At 43.1% G+C, this 22,899-nt stretch overlaps 1 protein-coding gene across 3 annotated transcripts in view; it reads left to right on the top strand.

Moving 5' to 3' along the window:
* Positions 1–10,099: 10,099 nt before the first annotated feature.
* Positions 10,100–22,899, top strand: part of LOC115158256 (leucine-rich repeat and immunoglobulin-like domain-containing nogo receptor-interacting protein 3) — a 49,127-nt gene continuing 36,327 nt past the window's right edge. Inside the window, exons 1-2 of one of the 3 annotated variants that reach the window (XM_029706987.1) lie at positions 10,100–10,382; positions 21,583–21,784. The gene's annotated coding sequence lies outside the window, so the exon portion shown is untranslated. Of the gene's footprint in view, positions 10,383–20,964; positions 21,111–21,582; positions 21,785–22,899 lie in introns of those variants that run through there. The other 2 variants (XM_029706988.1, XM_029706991.1) reach the window with 2 other exon arrangements.

Genomic DNA, 22,899 nt, shown 5'->3' with positions numbered 1-22,899 from the left:
ATGCAGTGACGGGGATGGTAATATTCAGAGTGAGTGTTTAACCTTCCCCTTTAGTCTTCCTGAAGTCAACAATCAACTACTTGGTTTTGCTGACGTTGAGGGCAAGGTTGTTGTCCTGGCACCACAATTCCAGTTCACTTACCTCAGCCTATAGGGAAGACTCGTCGTTGTTGGTTATCAGGCCTGCAACCGTGGTGTCGTCAGTGGAGTTGATGTCGTGCAAAGCCACACAGTTGTGGGTGAACAGGGAGTACAGTAGAGGGCTGAGGACACACCTCTGTGGGGGCCCTGTGTTAAGAGTCAGTGTGGAGGAGGTGGTGTTGCCAATCCTCACAGCCTGTAGTCTGCCCATCAGGAAGTCCAGGATTCAGTTGCAGAGGGTGGTGTCCAGACCCAGGACTCTGAGCTTGAAGGGAACAGTAGGGTTGAATCCTGAACTGTATTCAATGAACAGCATTCTCATGTACAGTGGGGAGAACAAGTATTTGATACACTACCGATTTTGCAGGTTTTCCTACTTACAAAGCATGTAGAGGTCTGTCATTTTTATCATAGGTACACTTCAACTGTGAGAGACGGAATCTAAAAATCCAGAAAATCACATTGTATGATTTTTAAGTAATTCATTTGCATTTTATTGCATGACATAAGTATTTGATCACCTACCAACCAGTAAGAATTCCGGCTCTCACAGACCTGTTAGTTTTTCTTTAAGAAGCCCTCCTGTTCTCCACTCATTACCTGTATTAACTGCACCTGTTTGAACTCGTTACCTGTATAAAAGACACCTGTCCACACACTCAATCAAACAGACTCCAACCTCTCCACAATGGCCAAGACCAGAGAGCTGTGTAAGGACATCAGGGATAAAATTGTAGACCTGCACAAGGCTGGGATGGGCTACAGGACAATAGGCAAGCAGCTTGGTGAGAAGGCAACAACTGTTGGTGCAATTATTAGAAAATGGAAGAAGTTCAAGATGACGGTCAATCACCCTCGGTCTGGGGCTCCATGCAAGATCTCACCTCGTGGGGCATCAATGATCATGAGGAAGGTGAGGGATTAGCCCAAAACTACACGGCAGGACCTGGTCAATGACCTGAAGAGAGCTGGGACCACAGTCTCAAAAACAACCATTAGTAACACTCTACGCCGTAAAATCCTGCAGCACAAGCAAGGTCTCCCTGCTCAAGCCAGTGCATGTCCAGGCCCGTCTGAAGTTTGACAATGACCATCTGGATGATCCAGAGGAGGAATGGGAGAAGGTCATGTGGTCTGATGAGACAAAAATAGAGCTTTTTGGTTTAAACTCCACTTGCTGTGTTTGGAGGAAGAAGAAGGATGAGTACAACCCCAAGAACACCATCCCAACTGTGAAGCATGGCGGTGGAAACATCATCCTTTGGGGATGCTTTTCTGCAAAGGGGACAGGACGGCTGCACCGTTTTGAGGGGAGGATGGATGGGGCCATGTATTGCAAGATCTTGGCCAACAACCTCCTTCCCTCAGTAAGAGCATTGAAGATAGGTCTGGTTGGGTCTTCCAGCATGACAACGACCCGAAACACACAGCCAGGGCAACTAAGGAGTGGCTCCGTAAGAAGCATCTCAAGGTCCTGGAGTGGCCTAGTCAGACCTAGTCTCCAGACCTGAACCCAATACAAAATCTTTGGAGGGAGCTGAAAGTCTGTATTGCCCAGCGACAGCCCTGAAACCTGAAAGATCTGGAGAAGTTCTGTATGGAGGAGTGGGCCAAAATCCCTGCTGCAGTGTGTGCAAATCTGGTCAAGAACTACAGGAAACGTATGATCTCTGTAATTGCAAACAGAGGTTTCTGTGCCAAATATTAAGTTCTGCTTTTCTGATGTATCAAATACTTATGTCATGCAATAAAATGCAAGTTAATTACTTAAAAATCATACAATGTGATTTTCTGGATTTTTGTTTTAGATTCCGTCTCTCACAGTTGAAGTGTACCTATGATAAAAATGACAGACCTCTACATGCTTTGTAAGTAGGAAACACTGCCAATTTTGCAGGTTATCAAATACTTGTTCTCCCCATTGTAGGTGTTCCTCTTGTCCAGATGTGTTATGGCCGGGTGAATAGCGATGGATATGGAATCTTCCTTGGATCTGATGGAGCGGTAGGATAATTGGAGTGGGTCCAGTGTGCCTGGCATGTTGGCCTTGATGTGGGCCATGACCAGCCTCTCACCAGGGTGAGTGCGATGGGGCGATAGTCATTTGGGCATGTTACCTTGTTTTTCTTGGGTACTGGGACGATGGTCGTCTCCTTGAAGCAGGTGATGATTACAGCCTAGGACTTGAAAAGGTGCCTGACTAAGGCTCGCAGCATCATCAAGGACCCCACACACCCCAGCCACGAGCTGTTCTCTCCCTTACTGTTGGGCAGACAGGCTCCGGAACAGTTTCTATCTACAAGCCATCAGACAGCTGAACACTTGAACTGGACTGACCACCTGCTCTGATTCTCTGCACCTTACAACACACATTCATGCTACACACATTCATGCTACACAGACACATTAATGCTACACACATCACAACTGCTACTACCAGACTCATTATGATTTCTAAATACTGTGCCATTTTTAAACTAGCCCCCCAATCCCCCCCCTTCCCAAAACATGTCTAAATATTGCACTATAAATTGTTCCTTCCTGTATTAGACTTATGCTAAATTACTTATTGTATTCTACTGAGCCATTTACTTTGTATTATTTCTTATTGTTTTTGGAACCTGCCAGTAAGCATTTAGTTGGATGGTGTTTACCATGTCTATCCCATACATATGACTAATGAAACCTGAAACCCCTGTTCTGTCTGTGCACAGGAAGTAGAACTGGCCATTTCCCAGTTGCCTGAGCGATGCTGGGAGACAATCGATAAATGATTCAACTCATGACAAATATGGATTTCCCCTGTGGCCCTGTACACACAGTGACAGCCCAAAGTTTTGTGTTTGAGATGAGAGCATAGCCTTAGTTTTATCTGATGGAGCTGGGGGAGAGCATGTGGAGGAGTGGAGTGTTACACTCATGTTTCAATAACCTCATCGAGAGCTGGTTTTCACTGCCCTAGGGTCTGGAGATGAGATTTCTGATTGGTCTGCCAACAGGAAATTAAACTTGGATGATGTGAGATTTATGTGTGGATGTTTCTCTGTGAAGCAAGCAGAAACAGCTTCTGTTTCTGACAATCATTTCAAAGGACGTAGGCCTATGCCATCGGGAAAATAAAATATTCCACAGCCTTATTGCTTTGTAGCTTAGAGATCTCCTTTCATAATTTGTTCACCAAAAGACTCTTGTGTTTAAGTTTTCATCTTGCCTTGGCTAGCAGTTGACATAACAGCTATTTATTTCATTGTGCAGCCAAGAGAGAATTTATGGCTCCCTAAAAGCGTGATGGATATATACTCTGGAAGGCCAAGACAATCTATGTTATCTCTATGCTTGTGTGCTCCCAATATTGGTATTTGTCATCTTGAAAAGAATTAATGCTCTGCCAGTCGTGCTATTTGTTTTGGAATGGGAAAATGATGACAGATACTAAGACTTAAACTACAGACTTCAGAACCAGGGAGCTATCAGGGTGAGTGTAGCAGTGTGTTTTTGAAGCACTGTGGCCCATAGAGAGACAGGAGGAGTTTGAGACATCAGACTGGCTTTTTCTGTGCTCTGACTCCAACAGAACTTGACAACTCAGCCAGGGTCCTTACGTAAGAAGCCGTGGGCAGTGGGCTCTGAGCAGGACTGTTGAACCACTAGTCATGAAAACGAGTCCAACTACCTTCACTCACAACAAAACAAACCATAAGCTGCAAATAAGGAAAATAATGTTGAAATGAGAGGTTTCATAATGGCAGCTATTTTCATGTTTTTCTTCTATGAAATGTAGTTTTCTGAGGTTGGTGTCATTCAGAGCACTGTGCTCTAACAATACAATAGCTGATATACACTGAGTGTACAAAACATTAAGAATGCTCTTTCCATGTCATAGACTGACCAGGTGAATCCACGTGAAAGCTATGATCCCTTATTGATGTCACTTGTTAAATCCACTTAAATCAGTTTTGATGAAGGGGAGGAGACTGGTTAAAGAAGCATTTTTAAGCCTTGAGACAATAGAGACATGGATTGTGTATGTGTGCCATTCAGAGGGTGAATGGGCAAGACAAAATATTTAAGTGCTTTTGAACGGGTGTATGGTAAGTGCCAGGCGCACTGGTTTGTGTCAAGAACTGCAGCTCTGCTTGGTTTTTCATACAGTTTCCCGTATCAAGAATGGTACACCACCCAAAGGACATCCAGCCAACTTGACACAACTATGGTTGTGTCAAGTGTACAAGACACAACTAATGTCTTGTACACTGTGTATAAACTAGAAACACAAAGCCATCTTGCCCAAGGTTTTATTATGTATAGCAATGCCCACACTAATACCAAAGCAGCCATTGAAAAGTGATTTAGTTGTGCTTATGGATGATGTGAGAACAGTGTGGACCTGAGCCAGCAACCCTCTGCTTAAAGCCACACCACCTCATCTGTTCTCATGGCTTGGCTGCAGCACTAACAGGCTTAAATGAAATGTAGCAGTGGTCAGCACGCTCTACAGTACACATTCTCTCACAAAAAAAGCCAGTCAGGGATATTCATGCCTTGCATGTGAGTGCACATGTGTGAGTGCATGGGAGCGTGTGCATGTGTGTGAGGACAAGTGCACGTTATATGCATGGGTGTGTGTATCAGCGTATATTCATAGAGAGAAAATAATCATTCTGCAAGTGAGATGGTTTCTCATTCTCATGAAGCCTACTTAATAAATCCTCTTGAGTATCGTACCCTTTTTTTCAATTTTCGCCTAAAATGACATACCCAAATCTAACTGCCTGTAGCTCAGGCCCTGAAGCAAGGATATGCATTTTCTTGGTACCATTTGAAAGGAAACACTGAAGTTTGTGGAAATGTGAAAGGAATGTAGGAGAATATAACACAGATCTGGTAAAAGATAATACAAAAAAGTTTATTTGTCTTTTTTTGTACCATCTTCGAAATGCAAGAGAAAGGCCATAATGTATTATTCCAGCCCAGGTACAATTTAGATATTGGTCACTATATGGCAGCAGTGTATGTCCACATTTTTAGTCTGATCCAATAAACCATTGCATTTGTTACATTTTGTATCAAGACTGCCTAAATGTGCCTAATTTGTTTATTAATAACTTTTCATCTTCAAAACTGTGCACTCTCCTCAAACAATAGCATGGTATTATTTCACTGTAATAGCTACTGTAAATTGGACAGTGCAGTTAGATTAACAAGAATTTAAGCTTTCTGCCAATATCAGATATGTCTATGTCCTGGGAAATGTTCTTGTTACAACCTCATGCTAATCGCATTAGCCTACGTTAGCTCAACCGTACTGCAGGGGACCCACCAATCCTGAAGAACTTTTAATGTAATCTAAAAACCAATTTCAGAGCTGTACACCCGGTGATACCATTTCTCTAGTAAATGCAGATTGTAGAGCGTGTCTTCTTCGTGTCCATCTGAATTCCTGTCCTTGTGTGAAATCCTCCTGTAAAACACAGAGAAATTAGAGTCTCACTGACGCTTTCTAATCCACCCACCATCCTCTTGTCTCGGCTCTGCCTCAATCTGCATACTGTGTGGGTGGCCATTGTGTGGCCTCGCTGATCCATGTAAATCGTTACATTACTCTCAGGTAGATTTTCACACATAGCCACACACACACACACACACACACACACTAGGAGCCATAATCAAGGCGATACATTTCTATTACAGCTTTTACAGAACAAAGAACATGCATATTTAGCCTTAAATGTCATAGGCTAAGGCTATCTGATGCAGTACATATAGATAGCCTGTGGTCTATTGTTCTAAGAGCACATTGGAATTTCAAATGATTCATTTCCCAAACACATTGAGCACAATTCTTTATGTTTCTGTTTACATGTTCTGAGGCACTCACAACACCATTGCTGTTTAGGACAGGTAGCCTAGTGGTTAAAGCTTTGGGCCAGTAACCAAAAGGTTGCTAGATCAAATCCCCGAGCCGACAAGGAAAAATCTGTTGTTCTGCCCCTGAACAAGGCAGTTAACCCACTGTTCCTAGGCCGTCATTGAAAATAAGAATTTGTTCTTAACTGACTTGCCTAGTTAAATAAAAATATATATATTTCTGCTAGTTTTTAACATAATAGGCTTATTGATATTAGCATTCTAACAATTGAAATAAACCCCGGAGGGGTGGGCAGCATGAGCAATTGTTACCCTCTAGTTGCATCTCGTACCATAGCTGCAGTATGACACTTGACCAAACATTTTCAAATAAAGGATACACATGTTGCTGAGAGGAAGTTTGTATTACGGAAAAAACAGCCATATATTTTTGGCTCTGTAGAAAACTGTTGCTGGGAATAGCCCATGTCCCTTTTTCTCTAAGCTCCTGTATGACTTGACCTTCCTGCTGAGTATAATTCTCTATGACACATCTGCTGCTGGAATATACACTGCTCAAAAAAATAAAGGGAGCACTTAAACAACACATCCTAGATCTTAATGAAAGAAATAATCTTATTAAATACTTTTTTCTTTACATAGTTGAATGTGCTGACAACAAAATCACACAAAAATAATCAATGGAAATCCAATTTATCAACCCATGGAGGTCTGGATTTGGAGTCACACTCAAAATGAAAGTGGAAAACCACACTACAGGCTGATCCAACTTTGATGTAATGTCCTTAAAACAAGTCAAAATGAGGCTCAGTAGTGTGTGTGGCCTCCACGTGCCTGTATGACCTCCCTACAACGCCTGGGCATGCTCCTGATGAGGTGGCGGATGGTCTCCTGAGGGATCTCCTCCCAGACCTGGACTAAAGCATCTGCCAACTTCTGGACAGTCTGTGGTGCAACGTGGCGTTGGTGGATGGAGCGAGACATGATGTCCCAGATGTGCTCAATTGGATTCAGGTCTGGGGAACGGGCGGGCCAGTCCATAGCATCAATGTCTTCCTCTTGCAGGAACTGCTGACACACTCCAGCCACATGAGGTCTAGCATTGTCTTGCATTAGGAGGAACCCAGGGCCAAACGCACCAGCATATGGTCTCACAAGGGGTCTGAGGATCTCATCTCGGTACCTAATGGCAGTCAGGCTACCTCTGGCGAGCACATGGAAGGCTGTGCGGCCCCCCCAAAGAAATGCCACCCCACACCATGACTGACCTACCGCCAAACCGGTCATGCTGGAGGATGTTGCAGGCAGCAGAACGTTCTCCACGGCATCTCCAGACTCTGTCACGTCTGTCACGTGCTCAGTGTGAACCTGCTTTCATCTGTGAAGAGCACAGGGCGCCAGTGGCGAATTTGCCAATCTTGGTGTTCTCTGGCAAATGCCAAACGTCCTGCACGGTGTTGGGCTGTAAGCACAACCCCCACCTGTGGACGTCGGGCCCTCATACCACCCTCATGGAGTCTGTTTCTGACCGTTTGAGCAGACACATGCACATTTGTGGCCTGCTGTAGGTCATTTTGCAGGGCTCTGGCAGTGCTTCTCCTGCTCCTCCTTGCACAAAGGTGGAGGTAGCGGTCCTGCTGCTGGGTTGTTGCCCTCCTACGGCCTCCTCCATGTCTCCTGATGTACTGGCCTGTCTCCTGGTAGCGCCTCCATGCTCTGGACACTACGCTGACAGACACAGCAAACCTTCTTGCCACAGCTCGCATTGATGTGCCATCCTGGATGAGCTGCACTACCTGAGCCACTTGTGTGGGTTGTAGACTCCGTCTCATGCTACCACTAGAGTGAAAGCACCGCCAGCATTCAAAAGTGACCAAAACATCAGCCAGGAAGCATAGGAACTGAGAAGTGGTCTGTGGTCCCCACCTGCAGAACCACTCCTTTATTGGGGTTGTCTTGCTAATTGCCTATAATTTCCACATGTTGTCTATTCCATTTGCACAACAGCATGTGAAATTTATTGTCAATCAGTGTTGCTTCCTAAGTGGACAGTTTGATTTCACAGAAGTGTGATTGACTTGGAGTTACATTGTGTTGTTTAAGTGTTCCCTTTATTTTTTTGAGCAGTATATTAGACCAGAATTTTTAGGATTCTTTACAGACTACAGAAGTTCTTGAGAATGAGGAGGAATGGTATAATTGAGAAGCTGATTGCAGGTATGATGCTATTTGTATTTATTAAGGATCGCCATTAGGTGCTGCCAATGCAGCAGCTACTCTTCCTGGGGTCCAGCAAAATGAAGGGCATTATACAATTTTAAAAACATTACAAGACATCGACAGATTTCACAACACATTAACTGTGCACCCTATAGCTCTGATAATAAGAGAGAGTGCTTTGTATCTGGACTGAGCAGAGTGCCTTTACGCAATACAGTCCTCATGAAATATATTTCTTCCATAAATCCACACTTGGCTCATACGTTTCCATCAGTTGGACATTTGCCTTTTAAAATCTGTATTGTGTTTATCTCTTTCCAGTTCCACACAGTTTTAAGGCTATCTTCCTTTGATAGTAATGGGAGGAAAGAGCTGCCTCAGAAGGCAAGGCGGGGTTCACTAATCCCACCCTCTATCTCCTTCCACCCATGCACTCCTTATTTACTCCTGACAGCTCCAAATTGAAACTGTAATCACATGTTACACACCATCCCTCATTCCCCCCTTCAATCTTTAAGCTCTCTTCCCGAACACACACAAGTCACATTTTCGCATTCTCTCTTCCTGGCTGTTTGCCTATGTGCCTTGAGGGCCCTATCAATATCTGACCCGAATGCCTCTGTTCTCCCTCTCGCTGTCTTTGGAGAAGACTTCATCTGTTAAGATGGAGGACTGCGGTGTTGGTGGTGCAGTGGGGGTGGATTAGTCACCGGTGGTGCGGTGGGGGCTGGTGAGGGGAGGATGGCTCATAGTAATGGCTGGAATGGAGTAGATGGAATGGAATGAAACACATGGAATGAAACACACCACTGCGCAGGTTTATTTCTCTTTCTGAAGGCTACAACCAGTCTTCCCATTAACAGCAGGTAAAGAGGAAGAGAACCCGTGTCTGGGAAGAGCCATGGCCATTTGTCCTGCCACTCTATCTTTGGTGGTGTTAGTGGAACAGTTGGTTTAAATTGTAGACCAGCGGTGGGCAACTCAACTCCAGTCCTCCAGGGCCTGATTGGTGCCATGCGGTTTCTCCATCCCTAGCAAACACAGCTGATTAATCACATTGCATTCTAAACTGAATATCACGATTAGGTGATTATTGGACTCAGGTGTGTTAGATGTGGCTGGGGCAAAACTGTGACAGCAATCAGGCCCTCGAGAACTGGAATTGCCCACCCCTGGTGTAAACAGTGACAGATTTATGCCAGGCTCAGATTTAGGAAGTCTCTATGGGAACAAATACTACACTATAGCCCAGTGTATACAGCCTAAACACACACTCACTCTCGCTTAATGGGATGACACAATGTATACACAGCCGTGGCCTGTTCGTGGAGCGTAAACTGGGTGGCCGTGACAGACAGTTTGTGAGCGCTGGCCTGAGGCCTGCTCTAGCATGTGGTAGTGGGCAGCGTGTTTGTCTTTGCTCATTAGATGCCCTAGTGGCACACAGGCCAACTCTAAGGCAGGCTGCAAACAGAGACAGGCAGCACAGCTGTCAAGAGGAAATCCTCTCCTCCCTCCCTCTCTCTCTACACGGCAGGACTGCATCAGAGCTTCCTCACTCATTAGTCTACCTGAACCTGTCGGATTCACCTGCCTCTGATGAGGACTAATAACTAGCTAGATGAGTATTATTCATTTGCATGGTCATTCAGCACAGCAGCCTAGTTCATGGAGGAGACAATGAGCAGGTTTAACACCTATCTCATAGTACAGGTTTCCCAAACACAGCTTTGGTTGGTACATTTTGTTTTTTGCCCTAGCACTACACAGCTGATTCAAATAATCAGCTAATCATCAAGCTTTGATTTATTTGAATCAGATGTGTAGTGCTAGGGATAAAAACGAAACGTGCAGTCAGGGTGTCCCAGGACTGAGTTTGGGAAACTCTGTCATAAGTACATTGCTGAAGGGATGATGTGTAGACTACAGTAGCACATAATCAACCATAAAAATGGAGAAGCTGAGGGAAAATATTTCAAAACCATTACTTTTTTCTTTTTTACAATTCCAGTGAAAGAAATCAAAGCAGCTGTGTAGTTCTGAGGACAGTACAGCCAACATATTTTTCTCAAATCAATCACAACATGCGTTGACAGCGTGAGCTGGGCCCTGGCAACTATGGCGAGGTCCTCATCCTGTTCTCCTATGTTAATGTAAGTGGAGTTTAATTCATGTTGACTGTGCCATGCCTGTGCTCCCCAGCCTGCCAAGATATCGCTGTTCCCATTAGGTTTTAATGAACTGCTGTTGCAGAACTGCAGGGAATGAGAAAGGGGTGAAACGTTCCCATAGAGCTGAATGTCAAGCTTGTTTGTTTTAATAATGCTGTGGTTTTGTGCTGCCAGGGGCCCAATAATCATTCTGTCATACACATGCTGCAAATTTGCATTTCAAACAAACAACCAATGAAAGGTGACTGTTTTTCCCTCATTTAATTATAATCCATTTCTGTATGCCATTGTTCCTTGTCGGTGCTTCAAATCTAGCACACTACCCACAACACCTAGTCTTTACTACAGAGCTTTTAATGACCTTTTGAATTCAAATAAATGTTCTCGTTTCAATAGAGAATTGCTGTGTGTGAATGTGAATTGCCTAGAATTGCACACTGTGTACAGTTGGCAAATACAGTGCCTTCAGAAAGTATTCATACCCCTTGACTTATTCCACATTCTGTTGTGTTACAGCCTGAATTCAAAATTGATTAAATACAGTATAATTTTTTTCTCACCCATCTACACAAAATATCCCAAAATAACAAAGTGAAAACATATGTTTGTAAATGTATTGAAAATGAAATATCACATTTACATAAATAGTCACACCCCCTAAGTCAATACATGTTCAAATCACCTTTGGCAGTTATTACAGCTGAGTCTTTCTGGGTAAGTCTCTAAGAGCTTTGCAAATCTGGATTGTACAATATTTGCACATTGATCTTTTAAATACATTACATTTTAGTAATTTAGCAGACGCTTTTATCCAGAGCGACTTGCAGTAGTGAATGCATACATTTAATTTCATGCATTTTTATTTTTTTTGTACTGGCCCCTCATGGGAATCGAACCCACAACCCTGGCGTTGCACACACCTTGCTGGCGTTGCAAACACCATGCTCTACCAACTGAGCCACAGGGAAGCTCTGTTAAGTCCATTGTTGATAATTGCTAGACATAATAATTACTAGACCCCCCCTCCACTGCTACATTTCATTTAACCCTGTTAGTGCTCCAGCCAAGACATGAGGACAGATGAGGTGTGTGGCGTTAAGCAGAGGGTTGCTGGCTCAGGTCCACACTGTTCTCATGTCACCCAAGAGCACAGCTAAATCACTTTACAATGGCTGCTTTGGTATTAGTGTGGGCATTGCTATACATAATAAAACCTTGGGCAAGACAAGATGGCTTTATTGTGTTTCTAGTCTACATATATACACTGAGGGTACAAGACATTAAGAACACATTCCTAATATTGAGTTGCACCCCCCCCCCTTCCCTCAGAACAGTCTCAAATTCATTGGGGGCATGGACTCTACAAGGTGTTGAAAGCATTCCACAGGGATACTGGCCCATGTTGACTCCAATGCTTCCCACACTTACACTACCACTCAAAAGGTTTAGAACACCTACTCATTCAAGGGTTTTTCTTCATTTTTACTATTTTCTGCTTTGTAGAATAATAGTGAAGACATGAAAACTATGAAACAACACATGGAATGATGTAGTAACCAAAAAAGTGTTGAACAAAGCCACCCTTTGCCTTGATGACAGCTTTGCACACTCTTGGCATTCTCTCAACCAGCTTCATGAGGAATGCTTTTCCAACAGTCTTGAAGGAGTTCCCGCATATGCTGTGCACTTGTTAGCTGCTTTTCCTTTACTCTGCTGTCTGACTTATCTCAAACCATTTCAATTTGGTTGAGTTCGGGGGATTGTGGAGGCCAGGTCATCTGATTCAGCACTCCATCACTCTCCTTCTTGGTAAACTAGCCCTTACACAGCCTGGAGGTCTATTGGGTCATTGTCCTGTTGAAAAACAAAGGATAGTCCCACTAAGCCATAACCAGATGGGATGGCGTATCGCTGCAGATTGCTGTGATAGCCATGCTGGTTAAGTGTGCCTTGAATTCTAAATAAATAACAGACAGTGTCACCAGCAAAGCACCCCCACACCTCCTCCTCCAGGCTTTACATTGGGAACCACACATGCGGAGATCATCCGTTCACCCACACCGCATCTCACAAAGACACGGCGGTTGGAACCAAAAATATCAAGTTTGGACTCCAGACCAAAGGACAAATTTCCATAGGTCTAATGTCCATTGCTTGTGTTTCTTGGCCCAAGCAAGTCTCTTCTTATTGGTGTCCTTTAGTAGTGGTTTCTTTGCAGCAATTCGACCATGAAGGCCTGATTCACTCAGTCTCCTCTAAACAGTTGATGTTGAGATGTGTCTGTTACTTGAACTCTGTCAAGCATTTATTTGGGCTGCAATTTCTGAGGCTGGTAACTCTAATGAACTTATCCTCTGCAGCAGAGGTAACTCTGGGTCTTCCTTTCCTGTGGTGGTCCTCATGAGAGCCAGTTTCATCAAAGCGCTTGATGGTTTTTGCGACTGAACTTGAAGAAACTTTCAAAGTACTTGACATTTTCCATATTGACTGACCGTGTCTTAAAGTGATGGTGGACTGTCATTTCTATTTGCTTATTTGAGCTGTTCTTGCCATAATATGGACGTGGTCTTTTATCAAATAAGGCTATCTTCTGTATTCCCCCCTGCCTTGTCACAACACAACTGAATGGCTCAAACGCATTAAGAAGGAAATAAATTCCACAAATTAGCTTTTAAGGCCCACCTGTTAATTGAAATGCATTCCAGGTGACTACTTCATGAAGCTGGTTGAGAAAAATGCCAAGAGTGTGTAAAGCTGTCATCCAGGCAAAGGGTGGCTATTTGAAGAATCTCAAATATAAAATATATTTTGATTTGTTTAACAATTTTTTGGTTACTACGTGATTCCATATGTTATTTAATCGTTTTGATGTCTTCACTATTATTCTACAATGTTGAAAATAGTACAAATGAAGAAAAAGCCTTGAATGAGTCGGTGTTTTAAAACTTTTGACCGGTAGTGTGTGCCAAGTTGGCTGAATTTCCTTTGGGTGGTGGACCATTCTTGACAGAAAAACCCAACAGTGTTGCAGTTCTTGACACAAACCGGTGAGCCTGGCACCTACTACCATACCCCCGTTCAAAGGCATCACCCTCTGAATGGCACATACACAATCCATGTCTCAAGCCTTAAAATCTTCTTTAACCTGTCTCCTCCCCTTCATCTACACTGATTCAAGTGTATTTAACAAGTGCCATCAATAAGGGTCATAGCTTTCACCTGGATTCACCTGGTCAGTCTGTCATGGAAAGAGCAGGTGTTCTTAATGTTTTGTATACTCAGCTTATATTTGGCCTTGTGTCTGTTGGAAAGCAGACTGAACCAGGTTTTCCTCTAAGATTTTGCCTGTACTTAGCTCTATTCCATTTATTTTAATGACAAGCATACCCATAACATGATGCAGCCAACACCATGCTGAGTGGTACTCAGGGATGTGTTCTTTTGGATTTGCTCCAAACATAACGCGTTGTATTCAGGACATAAAGTTGATTTTTTTGCCAATTTTTTTTACAGTTTTAATTTATGCCGTGTTGCAAACAGGATGCATGTTTTGAATATTTTTTATTCTGTTCAGGCTTCCTTTTCACTCTGTCATTTATGTTAGTATTGTGGAGTAACTACAATGTTGTTGATTTCATCCTCAGTTATCTCCTATCACAGCCATTAAACTCTGTAACTGTTTTAAAATCACCATTGGCCTCATGGTGAAATCCCTGAACGGTTTCCTTCCTCTCCGGAGGGATGGACGCCTGTATCACAGATAGAACAATCATACAGATATTTCACTGGATATATAAATGTGAAGCATCCGCTTGGCGTTTCCACTCACTACCAGTGAGAGGAAGCCCACTGGCGGGTAGTGGGAGAAAATGGAACCAGATGGATTTTTGTCTGACATTCTGCACATTTTCTCATTGATGAAACATTTGCTCTCAATAAAGTTTTCTGTTCCCAAAACAAAAATCTGCTATGAACAGAGTGGACTAAGTTCTGTAGACTTTACAATTCACCAAAGTTGTAAAAAATCACACAGTGTAGGAGTGCAAAGGTGAATTTAGTTATTGGACATGCACACATCGCATAGTAGGCGTTCCCTAATGGAAATATGCAGATACATGCTGGAACGCACCAATAGGATCTCGCTAGCGTGTGCTTGGCTCTTCCCACCTCCTTGCTTGTTCTGCCCACGATGACTCATTTGTTCCCATTGGAAACAGGCAGTGGTCTATCTTGTTTTAGTTATAAATCTTTGCCTATATCTTTGTAGTGACTGGGTGTATTGATACACCATCCAAACTGTAATTAGTAACTTCACCATACTCAAAGGGATATTACATGTCTGCTTTTTTTTTACCCATCTACCAATAGGTGCCCTTCTTTGCAAGGCATTGGACATCTCCCTGTCTTTGTGGTTGAATCTGTGTTTGAAATTCACTGCTCTACTGAGGGACCTTCCAGTTAATTGTGTGGCATACAGAGATGAGGTTGTCATTAATAAATCATGTTAAACATTATTATTGCACACAGAGTCCATGAAACTTATTATGTGACTTGTTCAGCAAGTTTTACTCCTGAACTTATTTAAGCTTGCCATAACAAAGTGGTTGAATACTTATTGAGTCAGAACATTTCAGCTTTTCATTCATTACTAATTTGTAAAAATTTCAAAAAAAATAAATTCCACTTTGACATTGTGGGATATTGAGGGTAGGACACTGACACAAAATCTTAATTTGATTCATTTTTAATTTAGGATCTAACACAACAAGATGTGGAAAAAGTAAAGGATTGTGAATACTTTCTGAAGGCACTGTCCACTTGTATAATTCCCTTAGCTGGGGCTTTGTTGAGAAACTGTGTATCCTCTATGGGCATTATACAGAATCCATGTTAGCGCATCTAAATGCCATGGCTGTCCGGTTGGATCTGTCCCTACTGTCTTGAGCAGAGCAGGAGGGCAGGAGATCCAGTGGGTTAGCCACTACTAATACAGGGCTTTGCTGGCCTAGTGGCCAGAGCCAAGTTTCGCTGTGTTTTAAGCCAGGGATAAGGGACAGGCAGTATCTGACTGGGGCAAGGTGTGATGATGATGTTACTGACCCAGTAAGCTCCAGCCACTATCCACCCTCTTATTGACACCCACAGGGACTGGAGAACCACAGACCAAAACAGTGCAACCTATTTCCCATGTGGTCTTTATGCCAGTGGTTGTCTGGTAGTTACTATGTAGCCTTGTTGAATACAATATAGCCAGGTATCAAGGCTATTTCTCATGGTGGTCTCAGTGTGTTTGTATTATTTGCTGCAGTTCATTTACCAGCCCCTCGCCTTCCTCTTCCTTTTCTGTAGATTTCAGCATTATCGGGGGACGCGCTACAGACTGAAATTCACCTCCACCTTTATTTGCTGGGTCAGCCGTTTCCCGCTAAAATTGTAGATGATGGATGTTTCATGCTGTTGTGTGAATGTATAGCTGTAGTCATGTTTTAGATACATAATTGAAACAAAATCATATATATGTCTGCAGTGAGGATCCATGTCAAATTTGAAATGCAGGGAAAATAAAAAAAATTATTCTCTCTCCACGTTTACTCCACAGTAAATCACAGATACGTATGTACTGTATGTGCATGTCTACACATACCCTTGTTACCAAATCATACGGATGTTAGGGTATTTTCTAATTAATTGGCATTACTTGATTTCCCTGCAAGGGCACATAATTATCTCTAAATGAGAAATAATTTACTTATCAAGCTATGAGATGATTGATGAGTCCACATGGTGCCTCCATGCTGTTGCCAACCACTCAGACTTTCATACACTTACTCAATGGAAAACACTGGCGTACGGTAGCCTACATTTACACATGAATGGGAAATCACAACCCTTCACGTGCTTCAGGGAGCTTATAAAGGCTCTGAGGAAGGCAACACATACACACCACCCCCTCTGAAGCATCAACCACATATTTTACCTGTTAACTTTCCCGATGTGTGAAAGTTTTGTGACGCAATCATTTGTTCATCTCTTCCACACTCACTTTACATAATCCAAAATGTGTGTGCCATGTGTCCTTGCTATGGGGGCATAATGCTGCTGTCATAAGGTTGGGCCATTTGTGCATGCCTTTGACCCTCAATTCCAGGCTAGGGACTGTCTCACAAGAGCAAGCTTGACGTTATCCCAGTGTCATACACACAGAGTAGAGGACTGAAGGCGTATTGATCTGCAGCTGCTACATGTGGTCTGCTGGCAGAGAGTTGTGATTATATGCCTGTGTAGGAACAGCCTATCTGAAGGTATCTGAAGGGTTGAACAGTATATTTTGCTCTCAATGTCTTCACAAATTTGAAACTCCAATTTAAAATAATAAGTTGCAACAAAATAGCATCTAATTGCATGCAAACCCTCATTATGAATATAAGAACATAGTCAGTATAACCTATTCATCCTCCCTGTGCTCCAGTTGCAGTACAAATTATTCAGTAATGATAGGGCTTTGCTGTTGGTAAACGGTGTGTGCAATCACATCCACACACAGAGAGACGGTCTCCCAGTAGGGATCTGTATTTACACCAGTAAACATGGCCCCCGCCCACGTAGTGCCCTCCTTCAGCGTGTAGGCCTGCGGGTACATCTAGCTAGCGTTGTCTGTCTCCCTCCACAGCACTGCCTGCTCTGCCAGTACAGGATCCACAGACCTCCCTTCCGTTCTCTCTGCAGGCTACCAGTCTCTGTGGATGCTGCAGGTTGCATAGACTCCACTATCTCCCCACAGACTATCCTCTCTATCTTCTCTCTCTCTTCCAGCACTCACTTCATTCAGCTTTCAATCCACCTCCCACTCTCCATATATTTTCCTCTTTCCCTCGTATTCCATCTTTCCCATTTTCTCTCGTATATCATCTCCCTCTCCTAGTCTCTATGGAGGCTACAGGGTACACCCACTCGTCACTCCTTCTCTCCCCCCTCCCCCCTCACAGACCACAGGGTCTCCAGCATCAGCTCAGGCCAGTGTGAGTCACCATGTCCGGGCCCAGGAGCCCATCACCACCATGTGATGCACACTCACTCACTCACTCACTCACTCACTCACTCACTCACTCACCCACCCTCCACTGGCACGTTTGTCACCATGACTCTGCACACCATTCTCTATGGTGATGTCATGCAGTATTCTGCAGCAGAGGTGCAGCAGAGGAACTCACAGATGTGGGAACTGGGAGCATTTGAGAGTCAAGGAGCTATAGAAATGCATTTAATCATAAGTCATCATTCATCACCAGGTTCAGAGCACCTGCAGGGGAGGTTTGTGGTTGAGCAGACACATGTGTTCAGTATAATATGAGTTCATGCAAGAGGCAGGGGACAACGGCAATTCACAGGTGTGGGATACTGCACCTCTCTGCTCCGAACATTTGAATGGTTGTCTTGGCATACATTTGATCAGACGTGTTTCTCTGACCTGATTTTTTTATTTTATTTTTTATTTTACCGTTATTTAACCAGGTAAGTTGACTGAGAACACATTCTCATTTACAGCAACGACCTGGGGAATAGTTTCAGGGGAGAGGAGGGGGATGAATGAGCCAATTGTAAGCTGGGGATGATTAGACAGCCATGATGGTATGAGTGCCAGATTGGGAATTTAGCCAGGACACCGGGGTTAACATGACCTTCTTTCTCATAGTGAGAATCATCTCCTCCAACACTGCCTGATGTGGCAGTGTTTGAACTATCACATAAACACTAGTGGATAACAGCATTTACCCAGCTCCCCAGTCCTGTGAGTGTGTTGCTGTGTGCCACTGCAGATCGGCATGGTCCGCAGGGCGTGAGAGAGCAGCAGGATTTCTCAGCCCTTTTCACAGCTGCAGTGAGGCCGCAAAAGCGGTTTACCACCCCAGCACAGCAGCACCGTCCCTAGGGTAGACATACAGATGATCACAGCAGTCTCACTGTTTTGGCTAACGTGCGCACGCACACATGGGCACGTGCACTGGAATTTGTATCTTACTATAAAAGCTGCACTTATCTGTGATTACAGGGGCATCTGGGTGCAATCCACCATCATTCATACCCACCACTTTTGATGTCTGGTTAGCAGAATTTCCAGGCTATTTCTGATGTTTTTGTGCACTATGTCTATCTGTCTTATACAGTCCCATGAGTTTTCTCAGTTTATTAAACACTCCTCTCACACCAGTCTCTCTCTCTGTCTCATCTTTTTCTCTCAGTCTTTTGTATTTGGTGTGGGAGGATGTTTGTGAGTGAGTGTACTTAAAGTTGCTCAAGGCCAGTAGATAGACTATTACAAAATAATGAGTGGGCGGGCATGAACGTACCGTATGTGCTTGTTGACTGAATTGATTAGAAACCTTCACTCAAGGTGAAATGTGCTTGTATGCCCATAATTATGGGCACCCTTGATAAAGATGTGCAAAAAGGACTGTATAAAATGATACAAATACTGAGCTGTATTGTATGCCCCCCCCAAAATTGAAAGTATTATTTTATAATAATGCAGAGAAAGAGATTTAGGGTAAGGATAAGGTTCAAAATTATTGGCACCCGTTTTCAGTACTCCAGCATCCTACCCTTGCGAGGATAAACACACTGAGCCTTTTTCTTAAATGTTTTATGTAATTGGAGAACACATTGGGAGGGATCATAGACCATTCCTCCATACAGAATCTTTCAAGATCCTTGATATCCTTTGTCTGTGCTTATGGACTGCCCTCTTCAATTCAAACCACAGGTTGTCAATGGGTTTCAAGTCCAGAGACTGAGATGGCCATTTCCAGTGTCAGCCTCCTGGCAGAGGCAACCAGGTTTTTGGCTAAAATGTCCTGGTACTTGATAAAGTTTATGATACCACTGACCTTAAAACGGGTCACAGGACCAGTGGAAGCAAAATAGCCCCATAACATCAAAGATGCATCGCCATATTTTAATGTAGTTGAGGTACTGTCTTGCATATGCTTCCGTTTTTCGACGCCAAACCCTCCACTGGTGTGCGTGGCCAAAGATCTATTTTTGCAACTCAGTGACGTGTATTCATGGATGCCAAGAGAAGCCAGGCTTCTCCCAAAAATGTATATAAGAACATAAAAAGAAAATGTATCCTTCATGTCTGTGTTTCATAAATGTCCTTAAATTTGCACAAGGCTGAATGTAATGTATCTGATGCTGTATGGTCATAAAGAGTATGATATTGTTGCTGCCCGTAGTATTGAATGCAAGGGAAGCCAGCAAGCATTTGGCCTCCCTTGATGAAAAAAGAATAGCCAATCAGCGTTGAGCTAAACTTTGTGAGCTCAGCTGTGATGGTCCTGGCAAACCAAAAAAGTGTCAAGGATGCCAGTTTGGATTTGGCTTCAGACCAATCATATCACAAGCCAAACGTCATTATTGACAGAAAAAAACTTGAATTGTTGCATCTCGTTGTGTTGTTGTCCTCCAGTGGCTAGCTAGCCCTTTCCTAAATTAGCCATGGATGGAAATAAGGGTTTGGACTTGTGATTTTACTTAATTCTCTATACTGGCCAATGATTATAACATTGATTCTGATCCAACCATAAATTCATACATTGTGCCCCTGGCCTGAGAGGATGGAAGTTTAACATGTAGATAGATCTGGTATGCTAATCTTAACTAGCTGGACTGGCGCATCATTGCCCATGAAAGGAAGATATGCTAGCGAGAAAGTATTTTAGCCAGGTAGTCTAGGACAACAAAAACTAAAAGTGTGTTCTGTATGACAGTCATAGACCATTTAGGCAACATAAAAGAGGAGGATGGCATTAGTGTTTCTCTACAAATAGGGTGAGGCAACATTTTTTTTGCACACACACACACACACACAAATCAGTACCATGGACAGGCACATCATATTTAGCTTACGTTAATTGGACTAAATAGTTGTTGATATCTTTTAGTTGTTAGACTAAGCATAGGTGATCAGATGATGTTGAAATGGTGCTGGAATAGTGGAGGCAGCTCCTGTTTTCTTTGCGACTTGCGATAACTCTCTGTGGTTCTAAATCAATAGTTGTTTAGTAGTCAAATGTTGGAAACATTACCTTCCTTGACCATGCTGTAGGTCATGTAACTGTTTGTTACAGGCAATATGCTTCGTGGACTTCACCGGACAGATGTTGCTCTCCGGTTTTGTAATGAAACAAAGGTGTGGTTGAATTTATTCTGCCACTGTCTTTTTATTGTCTCTGCCTTAGGCCTATATATCGCGGTGTCAAGGCATATGAACTAACAGATTATAGAGCAAACAACGCAATTATCACAACACAGGTTATAATATGCCTTTTTTCCTGGATTGGCTTCCCCGGGTGATTTTACCCACGCACTGCTACTGCGCACACTTGCTTAGTATAGGAGTGAAAATGGGCTTCCATAAAGTGGTGCATAGTTTTAATGCATACAACAAACGTATAACATGATGGCTGTGACTAGTGTATGGTGAGTAGCTAGCTATGATACTGTGATGTAACTAGCTAAATACATAGCCCCTCCTTAATGTGTAATGTCATAGAGAGGAAGATTTGCATAGCTAACGTTGCACCTGACTAAGGTTTGATAGTATGTCACTTTAGCCAGCTTGCTGAGAAGATCCCTATTCTAGCTAACGAATGCTAGCCAAAATCATTTCAACTCGGACAAAGATATTGTTAACTAAACCGGATTTGCAAGGTAGGTAGCTAGCTACTTTTATGACAACAGGCATGTTGTTTGGGTTAGCACCTGATCTCGATAACTCAGGTCATGGCGGCATTCTGCCTTTACTGTAACGGACCTGGGAGTCATGATCAAGGGCTAGGTTAGTTAGCACTAGCTAGCATTCGTGGGATTTCTCTGCTACTAGTGTTAAAACAACATGCCTGTTCTCATAAAATCGGTGTATTTTCTATCCTGAGTACCAGTCTTTTTAGCTAACATGTCAACAAGCATTCAGCAAAGTAACATTACACCGCTGGTTGCATATGGTACTTTGAAGACAACTGGGAACAAGTACGTGGCCAGGCTTCAGTCCTACTTCAGGGTGTTCGGGTTTGATCTGGTCATAGGTCAAAATACTATCACATGTCTGCCCTGGAATTCACCTAACAACCACTGATAATGTAATCAGTGCTGTGTGTATCAACTCTACCCTGTTTTTCTACAGATGGAGGACAGGAGAGATGGTTTGTCAAGGAGTCCCCGGACTAAAAGACAGGCTGATACAGCTGGAGGACAGGAGAGATGGTTTGTCAAGGAGTCCCCGGACTAAAAGACAGGCTGATACAGCTGGAGGACAGGAGAGATGGTTTGTCAAGGAGTCCCCGGACTAAAAGACAGGCTGATACAGCTGGAGGACAGGAGAGATGGTTTGTCAAGGAGTCCCCGGACTAAAAGACAGGCTGATACAGATGTCTGAACTGAGAGAGACCTTGCACTCAGCTTTAAAATTATACAAGACACATCTATTACTTTTCGTCATCTTTTGTTATTATTGAATGGTAGGGGGGCGGGGACTGTCTTATATGGGACACCATATGAAGGGATGACGACTAACATGTACCCTCAGACAAAATGCTGATAGCTACAGTATCTATATCGGATGTGAATATTGCAAATATGACAATAGAAGATGAAAGACAAGTGTCATATTTGCACATTGTTATATTAGCAGAACACTGCTTCTACAGTATTATGTGAAGTATGGTTTATTCTACTTGGAACTTACACTTGAAAGTTATCAGAACACTTTGTTTAGAATATCAGCACAAGTTCAGCAATTGCACTCTTCTCATACTGCTCTGTAGGCTACTGACCAATTCAAAGCTTCCTCCTGGAGGACATATCCAGGATGGAGTGTCATGCACTCCACCCCTCCTGCCACCTGACTGCATCTGTCCATAACCTGTAATACATGACATAGATGGAAGGGACTTCATCAGCCACTGGAGACTGTAAGACAGAACCTCACCCAGAGAGCAGTGCATGTCAGTGTGTAGTTAGACAGCCAAACCCTTAGAATAGACCTTAGAAATAGAATAGAATGCCATGATAGTTCTGGCTCAGCTGAAGTTGTACCAAAGATGTTTGTGCTCCTTGTTCTATCTGTGCTTATTTTCATTTGCTAGGTGAAGTGTAGGCATACTGTCTTTATAAGCACATCAATATAATAGCCTATTTACAGTAGAAAATCTTTTGTCTTTGTAACACAAACACACTCATGGATTTCTGTTGTTGTTGATAAATGCATCTACACATAACCCTGATGAGTCAGAATTGTAATAATTATTTTTCGCAAAAAGAGTGCACTGGGCCTTTTATTAGTTCTGTATGAGCGGACAAGAATAGCCGTCAGCGGCACAGGGAGAAAATATTCTCTCATACCCCATTCATTGTAGTCATTGGGATCTGTAGAGTTGCTATTTTCTTGAGTTTTTTTTTGTGTCAATTAACTCGTGACATTCCTGGATTACTCATCATATTA

Source organism: Salmo trutta, chromosome 22 (genome assembly GCF_901001165.1).
Source record: "Salmo trutta chromosome 22, fSalTru1.1, whole genome shotgun sequence".
NCBI classification, from domain to species: domain Eukaryota; kingdom Metazoa; phylum Chordata; class Actinopteri; order Salmoniformes; family Salmonidae; genus Salmo; species Salmo trutta.
The sequence above is the reverse complement of the archived record's forward strand: the minus strand, read 5'-3'. Positions and strand labels throughout refer to the sequence as shown.